This window comes from Octodon degus, unplaced genomic scaffold (genome assembly GCF_000260255.1).
Source record: "Octodon degus isolate 3935 unplaced genomic scaffold, OctDeg1.0 scaffold00002, whole genome shotgun sequence".
Classification (NCBI taxonomy): domain Eukaryota; kingdom Metazoa; phylum Chordata; class Mammalia; order Rodentia; family Octodontidae; genus Octodon; species Octodon degus.
This window is the reverse complement of record NW_004524578.1, coordinates 18,334,198-18,340,477: the sequence shown is the minus strand read 5'-3', so window position 1 is coordinate 18,340,477 and position 6,280 is coordinate 18,334,198. Positions and strand designations below refer to the sequence as shown.

At 46.6% G+C, this 6,280-nt stretch overlaps 1 long non-coding RNA gene across 1 annotated transcript in view; it reads right to left on the bottom strand.

The window, feature by feature from the left end:
- LOC111815874 overlaps positions 1–6,273 on the bottom strand; it is a 23,496-nt gene extending 17,223 nt beyond the window's left edge. Inside the window, exons 1-2 of the long non-coding RNA XR_002820493.1 lie at positions 6,094–6,273; positions 1,451–1,454 (exon numbers count right to left, since the gene is read on the bottom strand). This is a non-coding gene — a long non-coding RNA (uncharacterized LOC111815874). The remainder of the gene's footprint in view (positions 1–1,450; positions 1,455–6,093) is intronic.
- Between the last annotated feature and the right edge of the window lie 7 nt (positions 6,274–6,280).

Genomic DNA, 6,280 nt, shown 5'->3' with positions numbered 1-6,280 from the left:
ATCCCCCAGCACCACATGCCAGCCAGCCCTGCCCCCTGGTGGGCTGAGCTGGCCACACACACACACACACACACACACACACACACACACACACTAAATGTAAAAATAAATAAATAAATAAATAAATAATTTTTTAAAAAAGACATGCAGAGAAAGTAATATGTATTATACTATTATGCCATAGAGATAGCATCTAATGTTTTGGGGGGTCTGGTGCTTCAGCTTTGATGTAGTCTTTCAAGCCCCTGGAGTCATAGCCTTTATCTCCAGGCTCAAGCCCAGCTGGTGGTGTGGAGCATTAGCTCTACTGTCCTGTCTTGACCTGGCTCACGTTAAAGAGCAGCAGGTTTAACAGGGAAACATGCACGCCATCTTCAAAGACTATCACCAGCACCTCAGCTAGACCAATACACATTGCTTAAGGCCATTTGAAAGATAAACAGAAGTCCTAGCCAGCTCTGTACAGAACAATACGAGGAAATAGGGTCAGGTGCAGTGAAAATGGAGACAGTCACTCTTCTTTCAAGGAGAGCTGCTCAGGTGACCTCCACAACCAAAGACAGAGACAACTCTTTGTGATAGCTATTGAAGTGGACTTTGATAAAGGATAAGCTTATTTATATTTTTTAAATTCTTAGATGATTAAGAGTACCTGGGAACTGCCTTGATGTTATCTACCAAAAACCTCATAAAGAAAAACTTCAGAAGCATTGCTTTTAGAGTTAAAAATAAGACAAAGATGCTTGTTATTCAACATATCACAGGAGGTGTGGCCCACACAATAACACAAGAAAAACAAACACAAGTCAGAACAATTATAAGAGACAAAACCAGCATTATTTGTAGGTAAGATGATCAACTAGGTAAAAACCTAATAAAGTCTACAAACCTCTGGCACTAACAAGAGAGCTTAGCAAACTTACCAGATTCAAGATCAACTTCAAAACAAATCAATCATATTGACTCCAAGAAAAACAACCAGAAAATAAGAAGATAACATTTGCAATAGTAACAAAAGTTTTTGGAGATGTTGTTTATAAAGACATTGAAATAATAAAATTAAGGTCCTCAATGAATAGAGAAATAAATGAAGAGAGAACCTGTGCTCTGTATGTCAACAAGACATAAGTGGTGCTTATGCAGTTTCTAAAATTATGTATGTGGCTTGCAGTATATTTCAGTGGAAGACCATGACTCTGGGTGGGAAGACCTACTGTAATGATACCAACTGTCCTTTAATGTACATCTATAGCAATTCCCACCAAATTTCATCTCTCTCTCTCTCTCTCTCTCTCTCTCTCTCTCTCTCTCTCTCTCTCTCTGTCTCGTGTGTAAACTCAGAAAAACAGCAATAAGCAGCTATAAATGTGCAATTTACAGAAGGTAAAACCTGAATAGCTAAGAACTTTTGGAAAAGATACTTTATACCCATACCTATAAGAAAAACAACAAACCTACCATTTCCATATTTCTATATCAGGTTCTTGCTATGTAGCCAAGGAACTTTCTATCTTTCTGCTTCAGCCTCCCAAGTGCTGGGATTACTGGCACACACCACACTTGTTTAACCATTTTATATTTAAAAGATTGGTAGCCCTTAGCAAATTGGATAATATCAAGCACTAGTAAGATGAGGCACAGACCCACACACAGGTTGGTGAAAGCTTCAGGCATGCAGGGAGACCATGGAGAGTGTGGTGTTCCTTGCCGGTCTGCATCCCAAACCTTCAGCACACGTATAAGGCCAAGACTTTCAGGCAAAGACCCAGAAGGACGGACACATAGATTCTGGTTATTGTGCTATCGGTGGGGAGTTGTAGGCAACCTGGGTACTCATCCTGACAGATGGATCAGGGACCTGCTGGTGCAGCTGTTACGCAGGCTCCTCTACAGGAAGGCTGTGTAGCCACTGTGACTCCATCTCCCACAGAGCCACTATGACAGGATTGGAAATACCAAGTCTCTAGCAGTGCCACTGGCCTAGATTAAAACGTACCCACTATGTCACTGTCTTATCAAAGGCACTGAAATGTAAAGAAAGTCATCTGGGCATGGTGGTTGACACCTCTAATCCCAGCACCCTGGGAAGATGGGGCAAAGGGACTGAAAATTCACACCCAGGTAATTTAACAATTTTGGAAGGTCCCTATCTCAAAAAAATGGCTGGGGATGTACCTGAGCCCAATTCGCAGTACCAGAAGGGGGAGTACAAGGAAGGGAGGGAGTGAAGGAGGGGGAAAGGAAGGGGGGGAGGAGGAGAAAAAGGAGGAAGCCAGCCCAGAAAATGTGGTGAGGGATGGAGTGAAGGTGCAGGAAGGGAAGGAGCGAGGCCGACATGCAACTTGGTGTAGATGACTTTTCCAACTTTTGGGTACCTGAACCCCGAACTAACAAAGTAAAATAAAATAGTATGATAAAAAAACTGTTAAAAGAAGTCCAAAGGTGAAAAACAAAACAATACGATCTGACTCCATCTGGGAAAGGGTCTCTGTCCGCAGGCGAAAGTTCCCTGCAGATTCCCCCGAGACCCCAACCTCTTCTACCCGGACCTTTCCCGCAGCGCACCTGGCGCGTGCGAGCCCCTCGAGTCCGCCCCGGGGCTCCCGGCGCCCAGATCCACGCCCCCCTCGGGGCTGGCCAGCTTCCCCGCTCAGGCGGCGGGCAGAGCTCACCGGCCCATAGCAGCCTGAGGTCACCCGGCCACGGAGAATGGTCTCCTCTGTGCGGCTTGTTTGCTTTGGTTCCTTGCTTTAAAAAAAAAAAAAAAAAAAAAAATTTCACACATAATTAGGGCTGTGGCAGCGAGATTGTGCTCGAGGTGCTTTTACTGGAAATTATCGGGAGGAGGGACAAGGGAGGGCTGTGTTCCTGTTAGCGGCGGGGGCCCGGAGGAGCGACCCGCTGGGAGTCGGCGACGGTAGGCAAAGCCCGGCGGGCGCGCAGAGGCGAGCGGCGCGGAGCGCGCTGGCTGGGCTGGGTGGTGCGTGCGCGCACGTACGCGTGGGCGCTGGTGCGGGGTGCGGGGGCGTGCCCGGGGCTTGCCAGGGCGGCGTGGAGGCTACCAGGGTGCAGGGGGCAGCCTGCCCGGTGCCCTCCCTCTTCTTACTTTCCTTTCTAAGGCTGTCCAGCTGCAGAGAGAAGGGAGCGTGTGGCGGGCAGACGACGCAAAGTGTGACCCAGGCGCAGGACAGGCCGTGGAGGGGAAGGGGAGCAGGAGGACGGCGCTGGGGCCACAATCCCCCCACACCCCCGCCCACGGGTCTGCACCGCTTCAGGGCTCTTGAGTTCTGGTTTTGAGCCGGGAGTGAGGGGGCGGGGTGGCCCAGCAGGTCTCCGAATCTTTCTGGACCTCAAATGACTCCTCCCTGAGACTACCCAGACGCCAGCTGTGTGCAGACCCGCAGCCTATGAAGAGCGTTGCCCAGAGAATAATGCCACGTATGGTGATCTCCACCTCAGAGCTCCAGGGTGCGCGGCATGCTAACCGCTGCGAGAGTTCTCTGAGTAATACATAGCCCTCCTCACTTGGAGTTCTTCTTAATGAACACTTGCCAAAACATTGAAGGACAGCGCCTCCATTCTTTTTTTTTTTTTTTTTTTTTTTTTTGCGTAGCATCAGCTTGGGAGTTCCAATTACTACTTCTGAATAATAAACCTCCCCAAACTTAGTGGCATAAAACAACCATTTCATTATGTTCATGAATACTGTGGATCAGAAACTCAGAACTCATTGGGCATGGTTTATCATTACTGTTTGTGGTTTAGGGCCTGGAGGTTTAGGGTAGGGAGTGGGTGGCTCTGCAGCTGGAGCCATGGTCACTGGTGGGCCTGGAAGTTGTGGCTGGGACCTCAGTGGAGGCTCCAAGCTGTGGCACCTACAAGGTTGGACTTAATAGCTGGTACGTGAAAGCTCCAAGGCTAGTGTTCTAAGGGACCCTGGGCAGAGATTCTCCTTACCTTCTGTACCTTAGCTTGGGGGTGTGGAAGGCCCTTTATAAAGCAGGAGGAAGCCTTACAGAGTGACATACATCTGTATTCCAGTTGCTTGGGAGGCTGGAGATTGCAAGTTAGAGGCCAACCTGGGAAACTTAGACCTTGTCTCAAGACGTGTAAAAGGGCTAGAATGGTTCATTAGGACGTGTGAGGACCTGGGTTCAGTCTTCACTGAAAAAAATAAGTGGAGCATGCAGGATGGAAGGAACTGTTACCACCATCTTTGGAAAATGAATTTGACATACTCTGAGAAATGGCAAGCTCAAGCTTGTGGGCTTCTGAGGACCTTTTGAAATCCGATTCCATCAGGATTCTATCTTCTGGGTTCTAAATTCTGGGTTCTATTTACTCTCTCATTCACTTCCAGGGTGCAACTTCCAGGTTCACTTCCCCACATCCAGCCCTCTACCTGGCTTCTCCCTGGCTGTGTGGCTCCACATGGCCCTGTGGAGTATCACAGACCATAGAAAGGCCAGTGGGACCCACAGTGTGCTTGTCATCCCTGTTTTAAAGTCACTTGGGTTTGGCTTCTCATTTCATTCTTGGATGAGAGGTTTGGTTGGGAAGCTTTGGGGAGAGCAGGATTGACTGCAAAGTTCACCTCCTGCCTGCTTTGGGACGGTCATTTCTCCTTGACTGCTTGTGATAATGAGACGTACAAACTATGTTTGGCCATGGCTCTGGCAGAGAGCGGCTAAGTCCTTGTAATTCTCCAGCTAATGGGAGCCTTTGGTATGCCAATGAGATGACTTTTGGCTGAGGGGCTGAAGATGGCTTCAGGACTGGGGCTGGAAGCTCTAGCAAGGCCGATGCATAATCAGAGGGTTAGAACTTTCAGCTCTACCATCCTAAGTCTCTTTCAAAAGGTGTGGGTCAAGAACGAGTTCAAGACTCCAGCCAGTGCCCAGGCCAGACGTGTGTGTGTGGAACTTCCTCTATCAGACAGGCCTGGTGTGGAACCCTGCAGCAGAACTCTCTGCAGAGAGGCTAAAAGCAAGATCCACCCAGCTGATCCAGGAGCAGAACATCTTGCCAGAGTGCCACAGAGGGTTCAACTCCAAGGGCTGCAACAGGAAGAAGTGGAGCACAGCAGCTAGACTCTAAGGCATACCCCCCTGATAAGTTTGAACTTGATAGATCCAGATCTGGTGTTAAGGTAATAACTCTACTAAAGTTCTACACCAAAGGTCAGAAGACAGTGCTATACAAAATGACAAAGAGAAGGAGCAAAACACATTCTCAGGAGCTGAGCCCACCCAGAACAAATGCAGGAGACAATAGCATAGAAGAAATTGGAAAGCACATACCTGAAATCTCTGAAATAATAGCATCTGAAGTAAAGAACAACAGCAGAAAGGTAGAGAGAAAATCAGATCAGAAATAATTCCTTTTTTTTGGTGGAAATGGGGGGTTGAACTCAGGCCCTTGTGCTTGCCAGGGAAGTGCTTATTCTACTGAGCCATCTCCCCGGGCCCTCAGAAATAATTCCTGAAGTAAAAAAAAGAAGTGATAACTATAATGAAAGAAGTACCAAGTGCTTCTAAAGAAGACACTGATAAAAAATAGAGGGGAATATAAAAATGATGGAATCCTTGAATGAGCAATATAGGAAAGAAATGGAATGCATGCGGCAGATTCACAACGATATACAGGAAATTAAAGCCTCAATCACAAGATGGCAAAACTGTTTGAATGAAAGTGAAAATAGACTTTCAGACCTTAAAGACACCATTGCAACTAGTGAAAAGGTAAGAAAACATCTCCTAAAAACAACTAGGATGCAGGAAAAAATAGTTCAACATCTGCAAGATGATGCAAAGATGAACAACATGAGACTAATAAGCATCAATGAGAAAGAAGGAGTCAATACAAATGATATAAAAAAGAATATGGGTAGAAGTAATAGAAAACTTCCCAAACATGGGGCAACAATCTGACATTCAGGTGACTGAAGCATATAGAACTCCAGATAATGTCAACACAACTAAAACCACATCCAGACATATGCTAATCAAGATCCCAGAAATTCAGCATAGGAACAGCATACTAAAAGCCGCTAGGGAGCAGCTTAAGCAACGCTGGGGTCTGAGGAATGTCAACTATTCAACATGGAGGCGGAGGTCGATAAGCTAGAACTGATGTTCCAGAAAGCTGACTCTGATCTGGATTATATTCAGTACAGGCTGGAATATGAAATCAAGTCTAATCATCATGATTCAGCAGGAGAGAAAAATCCAGTAACGCTCATAAAGGAATTATCAGCCATAAAGTCTCGATACCAAACTTT